The 22,181-nt window shown below is 37.5% G+C and overlaps 1 long non-coding RNA gene across 2 annotated transcripts in view; it reads left to right on the forward strand.

The window, feature by feature from the left end:
* LOC139971994 (uncharacterized) overlaps positions 1–22,181 on the forward strand; it is a 264,346-nt gene that overhangs the window by 233,418 nt on the left and 8,747 nt on the right. For both annotated transcript variants that reach the window (XR_011794564.1, XR_011794563.1), the window contains exon 2: positions 20,070–20,206. This is a non-coding gene — a long non-coding RNA (uncharacterized lncRNA). The remainder of the gene's footprint in view (positions 1–20,069; positions 20,207–22,181) is intronic.

The raw sequence follows: 22,181 nt of genomic DNA on the forward strand, positions 1-22,181 counted from the left end.
GTTTGATGTTACAGGAAATAAATGAGACGTTGTGCCTTGCTTGAAAACAAAACATAGAAGGGAAAAAAAGAAGAAAATTAACAAGTCAACGGGATACAGGGACGGAGCCAGGGGGTGAGCAGGGGGAGCGACTGCTCCCCCCTTTCAGTGTCGAAAAAAATGTTTAAAACGTCGTATTTTTAGAATGGTATTTTGTCAGTACTCTTTTGATCTTGAATACTCGTCAGCTCCGTTAACTCGATTATAATCGTAGTAACATTCACGCCTACTGTTTCAACTACTTACTTAGTTTGGCAGATGCAATTAGCTAAATTTAGCCTATAGCCTATTACAAGCCTACAGTTGACCACTGAGTAATAAAATACATATTGCCTACCTAACCGCACTCTATGCAATGCCACGAACCGTATGCACAACAACGTCGACAACGTTCGTTCTCATCCTTTCTATGATTCGTCCTAAGTTGTAGCACGAACAGCATGTTATGAAACTAAGCCAGCAATCGTACGTGATACGCACTTACTATACATAATTATTACACTGCTAATACACTGCGATAACGATATTTGTTTTTAGGCCACTGTACATCTGGTTGTCTTACAAAATATGAACATTTATATTGTCCATCAGTTAAGTTCGTCAAATGTATTAACGTCCAGACATTGGACAATAATCAAGAGTCATCCTACTGGAACAGTTGTAAAAGAGCACTATGTTTGTCTTTCTGATATTATATGTAAAAGAACATGTAAAAGAATTCAAACAGGAAACAAACTCTGCTGATAAAATGATATCATATGATGATGATGAAACTGGGAAAACATTTCACCAGATTGAATCTAAGGACCTTCAATTGTTCAACAAAGTCTCAATCGGGAGGGGGACCCTTTACACCCCTCCCCGTACTAATCGCAAAGTGTGCTCCCCCTTTCAAATTCCTGGCTACGTCGCTGCCTGATGATTACTATTAATTACCGCTTGCATCGATGTGACTTTTCACGACACCATACAGGCTCAGGCTCTAACATCTGCCATTATGACTTAGATGACACAACAGTTAGGGCACATCTGTACTGAGGAGGGTCTATATGGAGGATGTCACCTCCCCGTTGCAAAAAAAATGTCTAGTTACCTGGGCTTATGTGAAGAATGGCATTATCGTTTCCATCATCGTTTCCATGGCATCATCCATGGCATCATCCATGGCATCATCCATGGCATCATCCATGCCATCATCCATGGCATCATCCATGGCATCATCCATGGCATCATCCATGGCATCATCGTTCCATCATCGTTTCCATATCGTTTCCATCAGCGCTATATAAATATTCATTGTTATGTTATGTTATGTTATCATTTTAACAATACATTTTGTATACAACTTTGCGCGCATGTGTTATAAAATGACATTCATTTGAAAAAGATGTTTGAAGAATTGGGTAAGGAGTCACCTGTCCTCATGCTCCCATGCAGTGGCTACGGTCCTGTTTATTGGGCAAATGGAGATGTGTTTTGATTAAACCTGACAACAAATTCCATACGTCACACGGAACCATAGCTAAAGGTGTCAATTACTTAATCAAATGGCAACTTGCTAGGAGAGATCTTATTCTATGCTAAGGCTAACGAAGGCCACCTGAATTGCAGATCACACCGTGCTACAAAAACAAGTGACCAAATACAGTGTAGTATATATCTTGGTTCTTGAAAATTTCTGGGTGGGGGAGGGGGCGGGGATCGGAAAATTCCTGTTCTTTAAAGTCAAAGTCTGGTCGAAAAACGTGATAGTTTCATGTTGGTATCACCCCTCCTCCCTACACCCCACCCCGCATTTATACAAGAAACAACGTAAGAAAATAACTTAAATTTTGGTACGTTCCGTAATAAGGGGAACATACACTTTAGCTGTATGCTCAGCCTTCGCATCGGATTTTGGACTTTTTGTTATAATAAAGACAGAATATAGATACTGTATAGATACTGTACCTATGCACTAATGGTTACGTAAAGTAGCCTACACGGTATATGTAATGAGTATACAGCAACAAAATTATTGTCCAATTCTGAAGCGGGAAGTTTGCCTTTGACTGGTACCCATAGTTAACAAAAGAAATTGTATTTGAACAATATCTTTTGTGTTCATTGAGCACTAGAGACACAATAATGCTCACAGAAAATGGTAAGGGCTATTAGCCAATCGATTCACAGGAAATTAGGAAACCACCATTGACTATTTTTAGCATGAAAATTTCTGTAATGGATATGCGGTTGATTAAATTGTTATGGCGTAGTGACGAATGTGCAAAAAGTGAGTTTTGAGAAACGCGCGCTATATATTTTCACATTTTGACTTCAGTATATCGTAATTAAAAATGGACCTTTTGTACTGAAAGTTGTCAATATATGAAATATAACAAATAGAACTTTGAGTTCTCACAATTGTTGCTGATCGAAAAATGTTTTACAAAGTAGTAATTTTAGTGTAAACATATTCCTCGTTATGTCATATATGGGGGTATAGTGGGCAAGGAGAACCGGTGTGACAGTACATAGTTTCCCCTGTACAAATGTCAGCTGGGACACTCTCTACCAGCCCATTTAGTCCGGTCGGACATTATCTGATGAGCAAATATAGTCCGGTACAAAATGTCCGCAAATACTTCATAGTATATTTTGTTCCGCATAAAATTTTGGAAATTCGGCATTCAAAGAGCAACTAAGTTCATTATATCAATCATTAAAGCAGATGTATACATAGTTTGATGTTACAGGAAATAAATGAGACGTTGTGCCTTGCTTGAAAACAAAACATAAAAGGGAAAAAAAGAAGAAAATTAACAAGTCAACGGGATACAGGGACGGAGCCAGGGGGTGAGCAGGGGGAGCGACTGCTCCCCCCTTTCAGTGTCGAAAAAAATGTTTAAAACGTCGTATTTTTAGAATGGTATTTTGTCAGTACTCTTTTGATCTTGAATACTCGTCAGCTCCGTTAACTCGATTATAATCGTAGTAACATTCACGCCTACTGTTTCAACTACTTACTTAGTTTGGCAGATGCAATTAGCTAAATTTAGCCTATAGCCTATTACAAGCCTACAGTTGACCACTGAGTAATAAAATACATATTGCCTACCTAACCGCACTCTATGCAATGCCACGAACCGTATGCACAACAACGTCGACAACGTTCGTTCTCATCCTTTCTATGATTCGTCCTAAGTTGTAGCACGAACAGCATGTTATGAAACTAAGCCAGCAATCGTACGTGATACGCACTTACTATACATAATTATTACACTGCTAATACACTGCGATAACGATATTTGTTTTTAGGCCACTGTACATCTGGTTGTCTTACAAAATATGAACATTTATATTGTCCATCAGTTAAGTTCGTCAAATGTATTAACGTCCAGACATTGGACAATAATCAAGAGTCATCCTACTGGAACAGTTGTAAAAGAGCACTATGTTTGTCTTTCTGATATTATATGTAAAAGAACATGTAAAAGAATTCAAACAGGAAACAAACTCTGCTGATAAAATGATATCATATGATGATGATGAAACTGGGAAAACATTTCACCAGATTGAATCTAAGGACCTTCAATTGTTCAACAAAGTCTCAATCGGGAGGGGGACCCTTTACACCCCTCCCCGTACTAATCGCAAAGTGTGCTCCCCCTTTCAAATTCCTGGCTACGTCGCTGCCTGATGATTACTATTAATTACCGCTTGCATCGATGTGACTTTTCACGACACCATACAGGCTCAGGCTCTAACATCTGCCATTATGACTTAGATGACACAACAGTTAGGGCACATCTGTACTGAGGAGGGTCTATATGGAGGATGTCACCTCCCCGTTGCAAAAAAAATGTCTAGTTACCTGGGCTTATGTGAAGAATGGCATTATCGTTTCCATCATCGTTTCCATGGCATCATCCATGGCATCATCCATGGCATCATCCATGGCATCATCCATGCCATCATCCATGGCATCATCCATGGCATCATCCATGGCATCATCCATGGCATCATCGTTCCATCATCGTTTCCATATCGTTTCCATCAGCGCTATATAAATATTCATTGTTATGTTATGTTATGTTATCATTTTAACAATACATTTTGTATACAACTTTGCGCGCATGTGTTATAAAATGACATTCATTTGAAAAAGATGTTTGAAGAATTGGGTAAGGAGTCACCTGTCCTCATGCTCCCATGCAGTGGCTACGGTCCTGTTTATTGGGCAAATGGAGATGTGTTTTGATTAAACCTGACAACAAATTCCATACGTCACACGGAACCATAGCTAAAGGTGTCAATTACTTAATCAAATGGCAACTTGCTAGGAGAGATCTTATTCTATGCTAAGGCTAACGAAGGCCACCTGAATTGCAGATCACACCGTGCTACAAAAACAAGTGACCAAATACAGTGTAGTATATATCTTGGTTCTTGAAAATTTCTGGGTGGGGGAGGGGGCGGGGATCGGAAAATTCCTGTTCTTTAAAGTCAAAGTCTGGTCGAAAAACGTGATAGTTTCATGTTGGTATCACCCCTCCTCCCTACACCCCACCCCGCATTTATACAAGAAACAACGTAAGAAAATAACTTAAATTTTGGTACGTTCCGTAATAAGGGGAACATACACTTTAGCTGTATGCTCAGCCTTCGCATCGGATTTTGGACTTTTTGTTATAATAAAGACAGAATATAGATACTGTATAGATACTGTACCTATGCACTAATGGTTACGTAAAGTAGCCTACACGGTATATGTAATGAGTATACAGCAACAAAATTATTGTCCAATTCTGAAGCGGGAAGTTTGCCTTTGACTGGTACCCATAGTTAACAAAAGAAATTGTATTTGAACAATATCTTTTGTGTTCATTGAGCACTAGAGACACAATAATGCTCACAGAAAATGGTAAGGGCTATTAGCCAATCGATTCACAGGAAATTAGGAAACCACCATTGACTATTTTTAGCATGAAAATTTCTGTAATGGATATGCGGTTGATTAAATTGTTATGGCGTAGTGACGAATGTGCAAAAAGTGAGTTTTGAGAAACGCGCGCTATATATTTTCACCAGATTGAATCTAAGGACCTTCAATTGTTCAACAAAGTCTCAATGGGGAGGGGGAATTCAAACAGGAAACAAAATCTGCTGATAATATGATATCATATGATCAGGGGCGTAGTCAGTATGTAGCACTGTAGGCCCGGGCCTATTTTTTGTTGTTGCCAAGTTACCTTTTTTCTTTAAAAACACCCATAATTCAAATCCATAAGCTTGCTGGACGAGTTAAAGAGTCTAGACAGGAAAAACTATTGAAATGAACGTAGCAAGAATATGGCTAAATTAGGTGACCTATTCTTCTGTCATCTAGGCTGTCATTTCTATCGCGTGCCGTTTCATTCAACACTCTACCCGCCGAAAAAGACTAGATTCCGATCTTGTCAGTTTTTTAACATATAGTTAAGAACCTGTTTACGCAGATAATATTTCAGGTAAGAAAACAGTTGAGAAATTTGCTTGTAGGTCTTTATAGGTCTACGAGAGTTGCCTAGCCAATATGAAATTTCAACCGTGCTTAAAGCTCATTATAGGACTGGAACTGAGGGTGTTTATCAAGATACATCGGCAATCGGCAATGTTGTATAAAACACTCAGGCCCATGCCCATACACAGAATTTTGAGTGCAAGACGAGGGGGGGGGGTTGGGATGGTAAGTTATCGATTTGTATCCTGAGGAGGGGTCTTGTTAAGTCCATGACCTATCTGTGATGAGCTCCAAAATATATTTGTTTGCTAATAACAACCCTGAGGAAGCTGGAAGACACTTCCCTGACCTTGAAAATGTCATCACTGCCCCAACCCTCATCGTACGGGCCTGACACCTGTTTCTTGACCTTCATTACCACTTTATTGTTTCTATTTTTACACTTCCTTATTTTTCTCACTCAACCGCCGAGTTTTCTCTCAAAAAGGTGGAGGGCCATGCCGCCCCCTCCCCTAACCCAGTTGTGAAGGCAATGAATGAAGCAAATATTTGTATAGACAAATTGCATTTGAACCCAGGCACTTCCATTGACAAAGGTTCGTTGTTTCTAATTATGACATTTTTCTTAATGGACAAAAAGTGGTTTAATTTAGAACAGATATATGAATAAGGCTTCAGGCTCTACATCCCCATAAAAATGGCACGGTGTAATTTCCTAATAATAGCAATGCTTTTCGAAAGGGCAGCAATACTTGTTTTCTATAAACAATGTCAGCCACTACCTCCCTACCCCAACGAACACCTCGTCTGATTCATGTATCATCAATTTCCAGACAATACAGTTACGTTCAGGTTTTTGCAAACACGATATTCTTTTCAAAGAGCTTCAAACATTAAAGAAATAAAATAGAAAAAAAGGAAAGAAACAAATAGGACAGAGCATGTTGCAAAATGCTAATTTGTTTTTCTCTCATCATGTTTCTCACACTTTAAAAACGTCAGTTGTGCAGAGATAAGTTTGTTCAAAGGAAGTTAATGAAGTAAAAATCAAAATATGAAATTGGAAGACAGTCACAAACATAATATTCTGAATTTATATCAGCCTGGGCAAACAGTTAAAAAATGATTATACATAGGGTAATTCATAAGGAAATTGAACTGGGATGATGACTCTCCCTTTGTAGCTCTGAAGCAACTTCAAGCAGGGAGGTGATACTTAATTAGAATAGGATACTACTGTCACTCTTCTTCAAACAATATGTACTTCAAACTCTAATAATCCACATCCTCTTGGGAGTTTGGTAAAGACTTCAATAAAGCCTTGCAGAATTTTTCCTGTAGAATTCATGCCCCCCTTGAACTCCTTTCCACACCAGGATAATCTTTAAACAGTAGGATTACCTATAATGCTATAATGTGCAACTTTATATCGCCAAAGTTTAATCTTGATTGTAAATTACAAATAAAATGGATGATTTTCATGTATCCAACGGGTTTGTCGTTAAGACTTGACGAATGAAACTTACTTTAGTTAGTTATACTCAGAACACAGCAGTGTTGACCATTCTGCCATGCACTATCAGTTATTTGCATGGTAAAAATAAGAAATTCGATGCCGTTCATTATTGGCACTAACTAAATTATTAAATGTTTTAGAAATGTTTACTTCATCATCACATTAGTAATGAAATTAAAAGTTGATGCTGCAGTCTTGTCAGGCACTGCTTAGTCTAAGGCCACTTTGAATAGAAGTCAGACAATGTTATGATGTACAGTCGCTTGGCAGCTGTCACTGACAGAGGACCAAACAGATCAACACCAACCTGCAAAGTAAGAAGACAGCATTTAGGTTCTAATTTCCAAAACATTTACCAGTTGCAGGCTTTGCCTTGACTGTTGTTCTATTCCATTGCTTCATTCTGTACACAGATATAGATAAAAAAAAAATAGTGGGATATCTGATCGAAACAGGGTGTTGGTGGATTTAGGCCAATATTTTTACCTTGCACACATGAAAATGTAACTTAAACAATCTGTACAATTAGAACAGCTTAATAATGTACCTATTTCCATCATACAGTTACAGGAATGCTACGGAGGCTTGTTCGTAGGTCTACAGTACAATGACGCTTTAACATCAACATTGATAGTTTTCCAATCGGATCTAGACATAATATTGTCTGGTTTATCTATGCCAATATGATCACCTTCAAAGAGATAAGAAAATTCACAATCAAGGAGATATCATGTTTTTTGCTCCCCCCACCCCCCAATCAAATCACACACAGATATATAGGCTGAAGAATTGGTAGTTTAGCTGAACTGCCACTAAAGTTGAATTACAACTGTATATCAGGGTTTGTAATGGAATATTCCCATGGATGGGTTTTGAAGCCAGAAAATGCCGACTGCTGCATAGTAACCCCCCCCCCCCATCCCCTGTCACGTACTCCTCTCCTCGTAGCTCTCTTCATCCCTTTTTTCTCCACACAATTCTGTCTTTATCCTTCTATAGTTTATTCCCTACCCTCTTCCATTTATCTCCTACCTCTCCTCTTCCCCGGTCGGTTTCTTTCTTTCTTCTCTCCATCCCTTGTATACTACTTATACCCTTGCATCCATCTCTTTGTGTTCACCATGCTCATTAACCCGTCAGTATTCTGTGCGTGTTTTGTCCCTTCAGTTACTGTTACTTGTCATTTAGCCTCAAAAGAAGATTCTGCTAGGATCGAAACATCACGCCAACTGACTTTTACACATCAACATAATATCAAAGCTAAGCTATGTATGACGCGACTGACCTTAACCTTCCTTATAATGTCTTGATGTCAGATACATAAGAAGAAAGTGAAAGTAATAAATTTGGGTGGAGTAACTTGAGCCTATAGCATGAAACAGAGCTATTCAAGCTAGCTAAGCACGCATTGGCGACATTGACATTGTGTGGTGTGTAGGTCTATATAGTTTTCAGGATTATTCCATTATTATACTACCTTAGCTTACCACGTTGGATTCGTGTGCACCATAGACTTTAAGAGAAGAGCGACGGCGTACTTGTTTTCCACGGCGATACTCAACTCAGTTAAGTTCGTCAAATGTATTAAAGTCCAGACATTGGACAATAAACAAGAATCATCCTACTGGAAAACTTGTAAAAGAGCACTATGTTTGTCTTTCTGATATATTATGTAAAAGAACATGTAAAAGAATTTAAACAGGAAACAAAATCTGCTGATACTGATATCATATGATCAGGGCGTAGCCAGTATGTAGCACTGTTGTCCCGGGCCTACAACTTTGTTTGGCCAAGTTATCTTTTTTTTTAAAACACCCATAATTCAAATCGATAAGCTTGCTGGACAAGTTTAAGGGTCTATAGACAGGAAAAACTATTAAAATGAACGTAGCAAGAATATGGCTAAATTAGGTGACCTATTCTTCTGTCATCTAGGCTGTCATTTCGCGTGCCGTTTCATTCAACACTCTACCCGCCGAAAAAGACAGTAGGATCCGATCTTGTCAGTTTTTTAACATGTAGTTAAGAACCAGTTTACGCAGATAATAATTCAGTTGAGAAAACAGTTGAGAAATTTGAATCAGATGGCAATCGTCGGATAGCTCTCGCCTTCTCTTATTAGGCTAACTTAAACATTTACTAGCTACAGTTGTATCAAAGACAACTACTGGCTATAGTTGTATCAAAGACATTTCTGGCCTATCTTTGTATCTACAAGTATCAGAAGTTAAAAAGTAAGACTACTCTGTGCATGTACCTTGCTAATTTTAATACATTATGTAGTATTGAACTACGTACTATTTTAACTCGTTTGTTTTTTGGGTTTAAAAGTGATATTGAATGAGGTGTCTCAAGTTAGCAAGAGGCCAGGGAACCAGAATGAACACTCGGGAAGGGCCGTTTCCGGCCATCTGGGGGGTTTGTAAAACCAAAAATTTTCCAACGCGTTTTCAAAAGACGTTTCTTTTTAGAGTGCATGAAAATCCACAAGCGCGATGCGGAGAAATCCGCTTGTAAAGTTCAGAAAATACCCAACGAGTTACCAGGTTACGGTTGTTAATCAGGCATAACGTTACGTTAGGACTGTAGCCTACTATCACTGGTACTAAGTATGACATTCATTGTTAGACATTGTCAACATTAACTACCCAATGATACTACTCTGTACAACCCTAAACTGGTCACCTAGTCAAGCATGGCGAATCACAGTCATAAGCTAGTCCAGCGGGCTAGACTAACCAGCTTGACTAGTTTTAGGTTAGTCATGCTTCCCACTGACTAATTAAGGTTTTGTGTGAAGGGACATTGTATTTGAGCTTGTTCATGTATTTGTTTGCATAGTTGGCATATCTAATAATGTCTCCTACTCCTTTATGGTTGTTGGTAGGCCTATACTTGTTGTGGTCTATAATGAATTTTTCACATAAAATAGCAAGAGGTCATGAGACAATAGTGAAGGCATTTTGCAGTCACTTTCTGCAATTTGTTGATCTGCTATATTGGCCCAAATATGTTGTGTTCATGTATGATTCATCACAGTTTACTCTTTTATAAAGCCTCTGCATTGTTCACAGTACATACAAAGAACAAGTGAGATGTGACGTTACCATGTGTCAAGTCTAGTCTGTGGATATGATAAATACTTTAAAGGAGGTGCATTAGGTGACAATATACGTGTGAACTGGAACAACAATTTGAACATAGTTTATTGTCTATTTGTACATTGTTTAATATCTATTTTTACATTGTTTATTGTCTATTTGTGCATTGTTTATTGTATATTTGTTTATTGAATCTGCTATGCATTGTTTTTTGTCCATGCTGTGCATGTCATTATACTTTGCATCGTAAAGGTGTACAACGTAAAGCTTAAACCTACCAGCCAATTCCGATGAGATGTTTTATTACCTACTGGGCTTAAAATTGTGTAGACTTGGACCCCGTCACTGATTGTGTTTTCAAAATGTCAGACAACTTTCTGAGGGTTCACTGGTTAGCTATTTTATTTGTCTTTCTTAACAGTACAAAAGTTTACAGCTCAATATAGTATAAGAAACATTTTAACAGGGTAATAATTCGATGTTTTTAGGATGCTTAAAGTAGCCATATGTACACATAGCTGTGATATCCAGCCAGTTTTGCAAACACGTCCCGCTTAGATTTTGGAAAGCTCTCTGCTAAAGTGTGCACGTCCTCAATTGGATAGTATTCATTCAAGTCCACAGTTGATATACGGAAACTCCACACTAAAGACACAGCGTGTCCACAGATAGATGGTATTTATTCAATTCCACAGTTGACATGGGGAACTCCACACTATAGACACAGCACGTCCACAATTAGATAGTATTCATTCAATTACACAGTTGATGTATGGAAACTCCACACTGAAGGCACGGCGTGTCAACAGTTAGATAGTATTCATTCAATTACACAGTTGATATGGGAAACTCCACACTAAAGACACAGCGTGTACACAGATTATGATATTTATTCAATTACACAGTTGATACGGGGAACTCCACACTATAGATACAGCGTATCCACAGTTGGATAGTATTCATTAAATTCAACAATTGCTATATTGAAACTCCACAATAAAGACACAGCGCGTCCACAGTTGGATAGTATTCATTCAAATCCGCAGTTGATAAATGGAAACTCCACACTAAAGACACAGCGTGTCCACAGATATATGGTATTTATTCAATTCCACAGTTGACACGGGGAACTCCACACTATAGACACAGCACGTCCACAATTAGATAGTATTCATTCAATTACACAGTTTATGTATGGAAACTCCACACTGAAGGCACGGCGTGTCCACAGTTAGATAGTATTCATTCAATTACACAGTTGATATGGGGAACTCCACACTATAGACACAGCGTATCCACAGTTGGATAGTATTCATTAAATTCAACAATTGCTATATGGAAACTCCACACTAAAGACACAGCGTGTTCACAGTTGGATAGTATTCATTCAATTATACAGTTGATATAGGGAAACTCAGCACTATAGGCTACCGTGTCCTCGGTTGGATAGTACGGTATTCAGTCCCATTATTTCAACAGTTGAGATGTGAAAAATCACGTTGATCACCAGTGATGACTAATTATGATGTTAATGTGGCACTTGTCTGAAATTACATATACAGAAAATATGCCTTTAACAGTAGGGTGGTGGTTTGAGCTGTCACATGTTAACATATCTGGTTAGAGTTGGGAGAACTCCACACTACAGTGTGTCCAGCATTGGAATGGATTCCCGTTGTGTCCACAATTGCTATGTGTTTACCCACACTATACCTTATCCACGATAGATAGTCCGCTTATTCCCATGATGTCCACAGTTGAATTGTGGAATATCACATATTGGTATTTGATCATAAATGATGACTTATCCTAATGTTTGTGTTCGGAAGTTATAGGGTGGTGGTTTGAGCTGTCATGTGCTGCAAGTACCTGGCATAAACAGATACTATGCACATATTTCCCCAGTAAGAGTTGGTAAAACCCCATACTAGTGTGTCCACTGTCGGATAGAATTCCCTTTCCATCCACAGTTGGTACGTGAATAGTATACACACAATTGTGTGTCCCCAAATATATTCTCCACACAGTTGCATGCGGGAAAATAACTTAATGGTAATTGATCGTAAATGATCACAAAAATTTACAAATCAGGTATTTACATAAAGTTTTATTAATAATCAAGGAAGTAGGCTTTGTAACATGTATAAATTAACTTTATATGAAGACGTCCACACTTGCATAGTATCAACACATGGTCCCCGATTGAGGGTACATGTAAGTGTACATGTAAGGGGTTATTTTCGACAAACACATGAAAATAGATAAACATATCAGTAAAGTTTGCAAAACTGGCTTCTATTATATTTTCAATCTAAAGAAGATTCGGAAACATATGTCTTCTAGAACTATGAGCACCTTAGTTCATTCATTCATTCATTCAGAGCCATTTGGATTATTGCAATAGTTTGCTCCATGGTATTCCAGGGTATCTGATTCAGAGACTGCAACGTCTGTAAAACAGCCAGGCTTGTTGTAGACTGCTATGACATCAACACACCATCGTTGAGTATCCTCCATTCTTTGCACTGGTTGCCTGTTGAATTCAGAATTAAGTTCAAAGTACTGCTCCTGGTGTATAAGTGCATTCATGGAATGGCACCCGCCTATTTGTCAGACGATCTGTCCTTCCGGTCAATACTCGTTATACCTTGCGTTCTAGCAATACACTCATTCTAACTGTTCCCATAACTAAACTGAAAACCTATGGCGACCGTGCCTTTCCATCAGCCGGGCCCAAGCTCTGGAATGGTCTGCCCATATCTGTGCGAAATTCTCCCACTCTCATTCAGTTCAAGTCTTGCTTGAAGACTCATTTTTTCAAGTTGGCTTTCTATTAGGGATGTACAGCGCTATTGAATACTTAGTAGATTTTATCGCTTTATAAGTTCATTTGTTATTGTTATTATTAAGTGTGTGTATGTGTGTACAGATGTGCTTTGTATTTTAAATAAGGCATTGCTTCATTCGGTTGAACTAATGCAGCATTTCCATAATAATTATTAACAGTTATTTCTAAACGACGCGTAGGCGACCACAAATGTGGGAGAAACCCCCAATTAAGGGCTTATGGATTACAACTTAAACGTCGGTTGGCTTCCAATTCAACATTTTTGACTCAAATTTGCAATCTCTTCAGTTTGGAAAGTCATTTCAGATGGGAAAACCGTAGATTGTTCTTAAATGAAAAACATACCTTACTATGACCCGGCCGGGGACCGAAGCCCGAACCTCTCGATTGCTATGCCTCATTGCTTCAAATACCACCGCCTTTAACCACTCGGCTGCAGCGTCGGTTTATTATTATATATGATTAAAATTAAATTGATTGACCCTTAAATCGAGGCAAGCATTTAGTGTACCTCATTGCACGAAGGCTGGCAACACGCCTGACAAAGCATACGATATATTCCTAACAAGAGTGGATAGACTATAGCTCCAGGTTCAGCTGAAAAAGCTCTTACAAAAGCCTCTCTCCCCAAATAAACTAGATACTTTCGCACATAGATCTTTGACAATAGCAGTGATTGAGATACTGATATGAGAAGTCTAAGCAAACTCATCACCTTTTCGTAAAGAAAAAAAGGTTTATGAATAATTACTTGCCCAAACAATATAACGATAGGTAAAATAGGAAGAATGTTTCAGTTTTAATTTGAGACATAGATATATTTAGGTCAGTGGGATAGAGAGCGCAAAGAAGTGACGAAAAGAAAGAAGAAAAAGCCAAACAAAGATAGGTTACTTGTGCAATCTGCTGCTTAGGAGTACTTAATTAGCCATACTAAGGGTAGAGCGAGATTTCTCTGTACAAGTTAACTTGGATCCAGTAATTGACACTTCTAGTTACAGTTCAGTGAGTAGTATGACTTTGGATTGTCGTCTTTAATAAATAGACCATCAGCTAAAGGCCGAAATTCGCTTGTTTCGTTCCAGCAACTGCGGGACTAAAATTTTTCTACAGCATTGAATACATAAATTAACGAAGATTAATGATACAAAAGTTCTCCATATGCTTTCCTGCATTTTTTTTGCAATGCCGCTTGAAAGATCCAACTACATTTTTAATGCGTATGTTAAGAAACCTGCCGTGTTACGTTCAAAACTCGTGCGCCAGTGAGATATCTGTATCATGTGATATGAATTGTCCAATGAGCCATTAGTTCTAAGTGCACTCTTTGTAGAAGAAACAAGCATGGCGGCTCCCACGGGAGCTAGTCAGTCTCCGACACACGAAACCCTACATTGCTTAATGCACATTGATTTTTGAAGCATTCAGGGCACTGACGAATAAACGATGGACTGAAGTTACTTCCTGCGCTACCCTTACAAAAAAATCCCACAACAAATACCCACATGAATTTCCCCACGTGGGTAAAGAGTAGAATCCTATGGGATTTTGGCACGTGGGAAATGAAGTAATACCCACAACATTCACGTGGGAAATAAAATTATGTGGGTTTCCAAATAATGTGGGGAATTCATGTGGGTTTTCAATTGACATGTGGGAAATGAATCTTGTGGGTTTTCAAATGACGTGGGAAACTAAAACTGTGGGTTTTCAATTGACATGTGGGAAATGAATCCTGTGGGTTTTCAAATGATGTGGGGAAAAAATCCTGTGGGTTTATCAATTGAAACGTGGGAAATGGAATCCTGCAGATTTTAAGGTCACAAACAGCAATTGATTGTGCTACAGTCGATATATGGTGTATAGGTAAGTTAATTTGCTTTTGAACTGCTGAATAAATTAAATAGTCGAGGTCAAATATGCACAGACATGTTTTAGTTACATTGCTGAATGATTTATTTCTATAGAACAAATGAAAAACATGTAATACGAAAGGCATTGGATTTAATATATCATTAAGATAACCGTTAAGAAAAAAATTGGTTTACTAGTAGGCCAACATATGGACCGTGACATCAAAAAGTTGTTGAATCACTATATTCATATAAAACAATAACTTTGGCTAAGTAAAAGTTTGGCTTACGTGGCATGGCTGGAAGTTGTGGAATCAATTCCTAGAGCTGTGACACTCCCCAGTGGTTACTTGCCATAACATCACATGGCACTGATATGGTTTCCAATGAGCTATGTATGGCGGCTTATTAACCATTAAGGTTCACTAATATCGCAATATAATTGTGATCGATACGGCTAAAGAGTGTTCATGTTCTGTAGAATGTTTTGAATCGATCACCTATGACGTTTCAACCACTTTTACGTCACGTCACAGTTCCTTGATCTTTGAAAAATGCGATAAAATCTTCCTTCAAAGACACTTTTTTAGTTGTATTTATGACATCATCACAGTGACCTTGACCTTGGCCCACTCAGCCTCTGCGATGACGTCATCATCTGTCCTAAAGCACATATGTGACCGGCTACCTTCGTATTTATCCCTTATTTGAACACACAGTATATATCCAATTTTCACCAACACCTAAGTGGGGCTCCATAAAAAACCGAACAGTTGATTTCTGACATCGTTTTTATGGTTTCGGCATTAATATATTGCCTGAAAGCACTGACCAAATCCCACAGTCAAACAGTTCTCTCGCAATCGAGATCATGTTGTATCAATATGGCTGAGTGAGTGTCGGACTAATTGATGCTCGATGGAAAGTCAACTTGACAAGAACAACAAGAACATCCTGGATACACGATTTATAGTACCAGATTGGCTCCATTGAGACCACACTAAAAGTTGATTTGAGATATAAAAAAAACATAAAAAGTACCTGGCAACAGGGTTTTTCAGAAGTCAGTGATGAGAATCAAGTTTTTTTTTTTATGGAGCGAAGTATGGCTGTACAAGAAACCAATGGCAAGAAACCAAAAACAAGCCATTAACAGTTCTAATTAATCTTATCTGTTATATGCTCTCCTCTCATCCTTTAGTTTTTCTGTCATCTTCATCCGGGATGATTGCCTTTTTAGTGGCAGGATACTTTTTCATTACCAGCTCTGAAAAATAAATGAAAATATGGATCAATACATGCAGGGATGTCGATGTGCTTTGAAAGTGCGAGGGGGGGGGGGAGGGGGGCATTGCTTGACACGTACTATCTAAGACACTATCAAAGCGCCACCATTGGCGGGTTTGGCCAAAAACGCCTCCCATATTGCTGGAAATGGCACTTCCCAGGCCTGCATCTAAACAATATCACATAGCCTACCCATTTAGATTCACATGGGAAATTCAAGAAATCTTTACCAAATGAGTGTAGGCTTCAAGTAAACTATTGAGACTTAGTCCCAGCATTTGTTTGGAATCAATTAGAAGAATATGTTCCACTGTTCAATCTAGTACAATACACACATAACATAATGTTAATTGGTGTTTAGAATGCACAGGTTGGTGTTGAGAATGCACTGCAGTACCCAGTAGAAGCTTAGGCTACTCACTGTCATTGTACTTGTGTATTGCAAAACGCCAGCCTAACAACGGTTACACATACTGCGTAGCATAACACTAATCATAATAGTAGTGCCAGTGGCCTAACAATTGACTTAGTCTTACCTCCAAGTTTAAGGAATAACAGGTAGGCCGATGATGGTGGTTAATAATAATAATACTTCCATTCTTCTTTAGACCTTCTTGGGTGAGTTATAGTTGAAAGTTGCTTAGAAATTTTCACAAATGTTAATGCTTATGTTTTTGCTTTTGAAAATACTTGACAGTGTGTTGAAAGCACCGTTAGTTATACCAATTATTCAGTTAATATTTTTCTCGGTCCCCAGCAAGCTTCCAACATGTTTACACTTCTTCTCTTGCAGGAAAACGACTAATGTACTGAACCACGTAAATTGCAAGTGGTAGGCTATAGTATAGGCTACTACAACATTACCGATAGGTCAGAAAAGTTGAAATTCGGAAAATGCACTCGGCCAAATCACTGAAAATAATGAATCCAAACTGTTTTAAACACTAGATCCTTTGACAGAAACAATAAACCTTGACACTAGAGTAAACACGACAGGAGGTGTTCACTAAAATGAGCAAATTTCCAAAGAAAGTTGATGCAGACGACAGGCCAGATATGTCTTACAATCTATCTTTAAATTGAATATGGTGTTGAAGTCAAACTTCAACTTAAACCTCGTACAAAATCTGATTATCAAAAATGGAGAAAATTGTCTTAGGCCTTCCAATTTGAGAGTTTCGTGCCACTGAAAATTGTAAATACAATCAATTTATTTTATAAAATTTTAACAACAATAAATAAGAAAGGATTGAATCATACTATAATTTAAACATTAATTATTGTTATCTTCATCTTGATTTGGCAACATGCGTCTTACTTTCATAGACTATGAATCACTGATCTAAATATAGATGCGAGCTCGTCTCAATCACATCAAAATAATACAGGTGTATGCTAGTATACTATCACCGGAGGAAGGGTGACATCCCTATGTTCTTTATGTTCCGACAATACCAAATAATTTTGGACTCATAATTTTTTTTGGACCCAAATTTTTCGGACCCAAATTTGTTTGGACCAACATGTTTTTCGGACCCAAATTTTTCGGACTAACATTTTTTTGGACCCAATTTTTTTTGGACCAACATGTTTTTGGACCAATTTTTTTCGGACCAACATGATTTAGGACCAACAATTTTTCGGACCAATTTTTTTGAGGAAGTTAATTTTTTGGGCCCAAATTTTTCGGACCAACTTTTTTTGGGGACTCAATTTTGGTCCTATAAATTCGATTCCGAAAAACATGTTGGTCCCAAAAATGTTGGTCCAAAAATTTGAGTCCGAAAAAATTGGGTCCGAAAAATGTTGATCAAAAAATATTTTTTTTGGAACATAGAGACGTCGGAGCATTGAGTTTTAACCATCTTATAAGAACTTATCTCTCATAAAATCTTAAAAATCGACACAAACTGCAAAATCATAAGGGATTTGTAAAAAACCCACATGAGTGTGCTGAAAATCACATGTAAACTTTAAATCCCACATGGTTTAATCAAATTAATGTGGGATTTATGATAACCCACATGAATATTCCAGGATTTCCCACATCAACTCCAAAATAATGTGGGATTTGTAAAAAAAAACACATGAATTTCGGGTAAATCCCACATAATCTTGCAATCCTATAGGAATATAACAAAACCATGTGGGATTTGTAGAAAAAACCCACAAACTTTCCTGAAAATCCCACATAAATTTAAAAGTCATGTGGGATTTGTAAATAACCCATAGGAATTTTCCTGAAAACCCCACATACACTTGTAAATCCCACAGAATTTTGCTTATTCCTATAGGAAATGGCCGATTTCCTATGGGTTTTATGTGGGTTTTTTTTGTAAGGGTAAAACACATGTCATCTACATTTGGGTCAATATAGAGATAAAATGTACCTGCGTATGGCTTCCAACATTACTATTATTATGTTTTTAAGTTTTAAAATCGTTTATTTATTAGCAGCCGTGGTCACAGAGAGCATGGAAACACCCCTTTTCACCTACTCCAAAATTTCTTCCAAACAGCTTTCTGTTTATAACACTTGTGCATACGTAAAGTCGTATGCACAAGTGTAGATAAATGATAGACACATTTTGTATCGGAACCCCATAACCGAAAATACTCTAAAAGGGGAGGGTTCCTCCGTCACTAAAAAAACCTACCCAAATGGGCGTAAGCAAATTATGTGTCCGCAACCACTCTCCCCTCCGTCGCAACAGAGTCGAGCCTATATGGTGTTACAGAAAGTCATATCGATGCAAGCGTTATGTAAGCTTAATTTCCCGGAGTGGTGGTAGCATCATTTTGCATCCAGGCCTTCTTAGCGAAACCAGTTTTTCTTTTCCAGTGGGGGAGATGGCACCCCTCCACTAAGATACCTTTTCAGAACGGGCGTAATCGCAATTGGGGCCCTGCTATCCTCAACCCACTCAAATTCGAATTCATTCTATATAGTGTAATGATAAGTATATTACTATATTTATTAATAGACGTTAATTAAAGCCCGAACTGCCTCATAATGGGGATATAAATTTTGCTTTGTTCCTGACAGCAAGACACATTTCAAACATCACGTAGAAAAAAAGGTTAACATGAGGTTTTATTTAATGTAATTTTTCGAACTGAACTATGATTCAAGAAGTTAACTATATAAAATAGCGCAACACTATAAGTATAGGGCTTCAATACTAACACACTAAGGATATACATCAGTGTCACGAGTATGCTTGACACAAGTCTAACGACTATCATGCAGCTGTATAAAGTTGCTATGAATATTCATAAGTTTTCTGTTTTGCTCACGAAGTTCGCATTGGCAACATTCGACATTCTAGTATGCTTTGTTTGATACACTGATTCCTGAATGAATTTATGTAAGTCTTTGTTAAGATTACTTTGCATAAAATGCAGGTAAAGGGTCAGTATGAATAGGCCGGGTAAGCAGGTTAGGGCATGATATGCGACAATAATATTTACCCTTTTTTCTCTCTTCTTTCTATTTTTTGGAAGTTTTCTTTGTCGCATTTTCAGGAGACTTCCCTACACATTGTGAATATTTTAGTGAACAAACAAGTAAATAAGCAAACAAACACATTGTGAGATGCAAGTGGTTCTCTCGGCCTTATTCCCTTTTATGTTTTAAGTTGCTTGGTTTATTGTTACCGTCAGAACTGATGGCTTAAGAGATATATAAGACAGGGTAATATCTTCATTAAGAGAACAGACTGTTCTTACTATTGTAGGCGAGAAACTCAACCTGTTCTGTGGTATACCAAGTGTGACCATGTGAATTACGTTTACACTATAATTTAGTATACCATCATACTCCGTACATTACACTACATTTCACTACACGCAAATACGATATAACATACGTCCCGAGTTTGACTAATTCGATAACGATTGACACTCATTTGACTTAATCTTGTTGCAATTTGTCTTGCAACAGTGATCGATTATGCTCTGTTGAATTGAAGGCTCGCACACGATACTCTTTTGGGATGAGACAAGATTTTCTTCGAAAGTAGCATACTATTATACCACTATAGTCACAAGGAGAGATTACCAAGCCTGATTTAATAGAAGGTAAAATTACGCTGAAAGACATTTTGTAATATAACATTGTTCGAAAGCAATAATTTCAGACTAAACATTTTAGGACACCTACCTACCTACAGTATACATCTGCAGAGTGAAACCATTATAGTGCATTTCCCAGAAGTGTATCTATTACGTGTTAACCGTCGTTTATAGGACTGCATGAGCTGCTAAATATGTGTGTAGTAACTTTGTTACTATTTTGATTTATAGACAAAAAATATAACACAATAAATTGCAATTATTATTATTTTAACTTTAACTTTAACAATGGAAGTAAGACAGCAAATACTAGCAAACACAAATAAATACGATCATCTATCGTAACGATGATTGAGTTACGATAATCGTTTAGTTTGCGATAATTCATTACTCTCATATGTTTGTCATTCTCTTTACGTTAACCCTTTACATTCCTTGTTTGATTAGTTGTGACACCAATATGCAGTCTAAACTATTCACTGGCACTTCTGCTTTATAATAGCATGCCCAACCAGTTGTCCCCATGCGTCAATGTTGCACATTAATGTTTTCATGAGAAAATGGCGGCCATTTCCCCAAACATTGTCTGTACAACATAGAATATGTCACCAGTGCCATGAAATTGATCAGAACGAGAGTCTGCATTAGTGATGAGGTTTCGCCAGCTATTTTGAAACACATGTCCATTTCTATGTTCAGTCTACCTAAGGTCATAAAGTATTAAACTAGAAATGTGGTTACGAAAATTCATAACCACTCTACCCATAAGTCTTGGTCTATAGATCCAGGTAATTGCTTAGTAGCCATTTTATTAATTTCTTCCATCGTTTAAACTATTTAACCTGATTGTCGACATACTGAAATAATCATGATAAACATGATACATGTAGGCTATACACAAATAATACAAATATATGAATTCAAAGGATGCTTGGTTAACATGCTTATTTCTTTCTTGAAGTTCGTTAAATCGTTTGAAAGTTTTCTTTTGGAAGATTTTGGAAAGCTTAACACAGAGGTTGAAACTAAAAAGAAGTGGATAAAATGCGCATACTCATTACTATGACAAGAGCACCAATGGTGCAGTAGTTGATAATATAACAGTATCATTAAACACTACAACATGTATTATTCACAGAACAAATATACACTACCAATGAATGACGCTATTATGTTGAAACTTTTATGAAACTTATTACCACGTAAGTTCAATGAATAAGGTTAGCCTTTATTTTACACAATCCATAAATTGCGAAATAGAAAGTTCTTGACCTTCATGTGAGATAACAAACATGTGTGACATATCCATGTTTTCTGGCTTAACAGTGAGGCAAGTTTTTTTGGCAGACATCAAATGCTCTTTGACCTCTACCAATGGAAATTTTCTTTTTGCTTGCATTCAAATAGAGGACTTATTGGTTAATGGAGTTAAATATGAAGCAAGTGCAACACAACAATATGAGATAATATTTTGTCACGAACTTTGTTGAAAACTGCTAGAATATTTATAAGATGAATAAAATATGAGGGAGGTAGTGAAAGATAAGTGTGCCATTGTGTAGTGTGTTGGTGCTTGGAACTTTAATATTAATTTTTTTTTTTTTGCACGTTGACATTTATATGAAAGAACTTTTCATATCTCAGACAATTTTAAGGGTTGAGGTAAATTGCCTAAGAGCCCAACTTCTCTACAGGTCTCTTTCATATAAGTTGGAGGTTGTCATGGAAGACATATGAGTGTGTATTGTATATATTACTCCTCTAGTTGGTAATATGTAATATGAGCTCACTTTATTAGCTCACTTTATCTTGATTGCCATAATAGATGTACCCCCTAAGATGGCACCCGTGCAATTCCAACTTGTGATGTACCCCCGGAAAGATGTAGCCATTATGATGGCACCCGTAAAATCCCGAATTGTGATGTACCCCGGTAAGATGTAGCAACTATGATCGCACACAGAACAATTCGGTTGAGATT

Source organism: Apostichopus japonicus, chromosome 8 (assembly GCF_037975245.1).
Source record: "Apostichopus japonicus isolate 1M-3 chromosome 8, ASM3797524v1, whole genome shotgun sequence".
Classification (NCBI taxonomy): Eukaryota; Metazoa; Echinodermata; class Holothuroidea; order Aspidochirotida; family Stichopodidae; genus Apostichopus; species Apostichopus japonicus.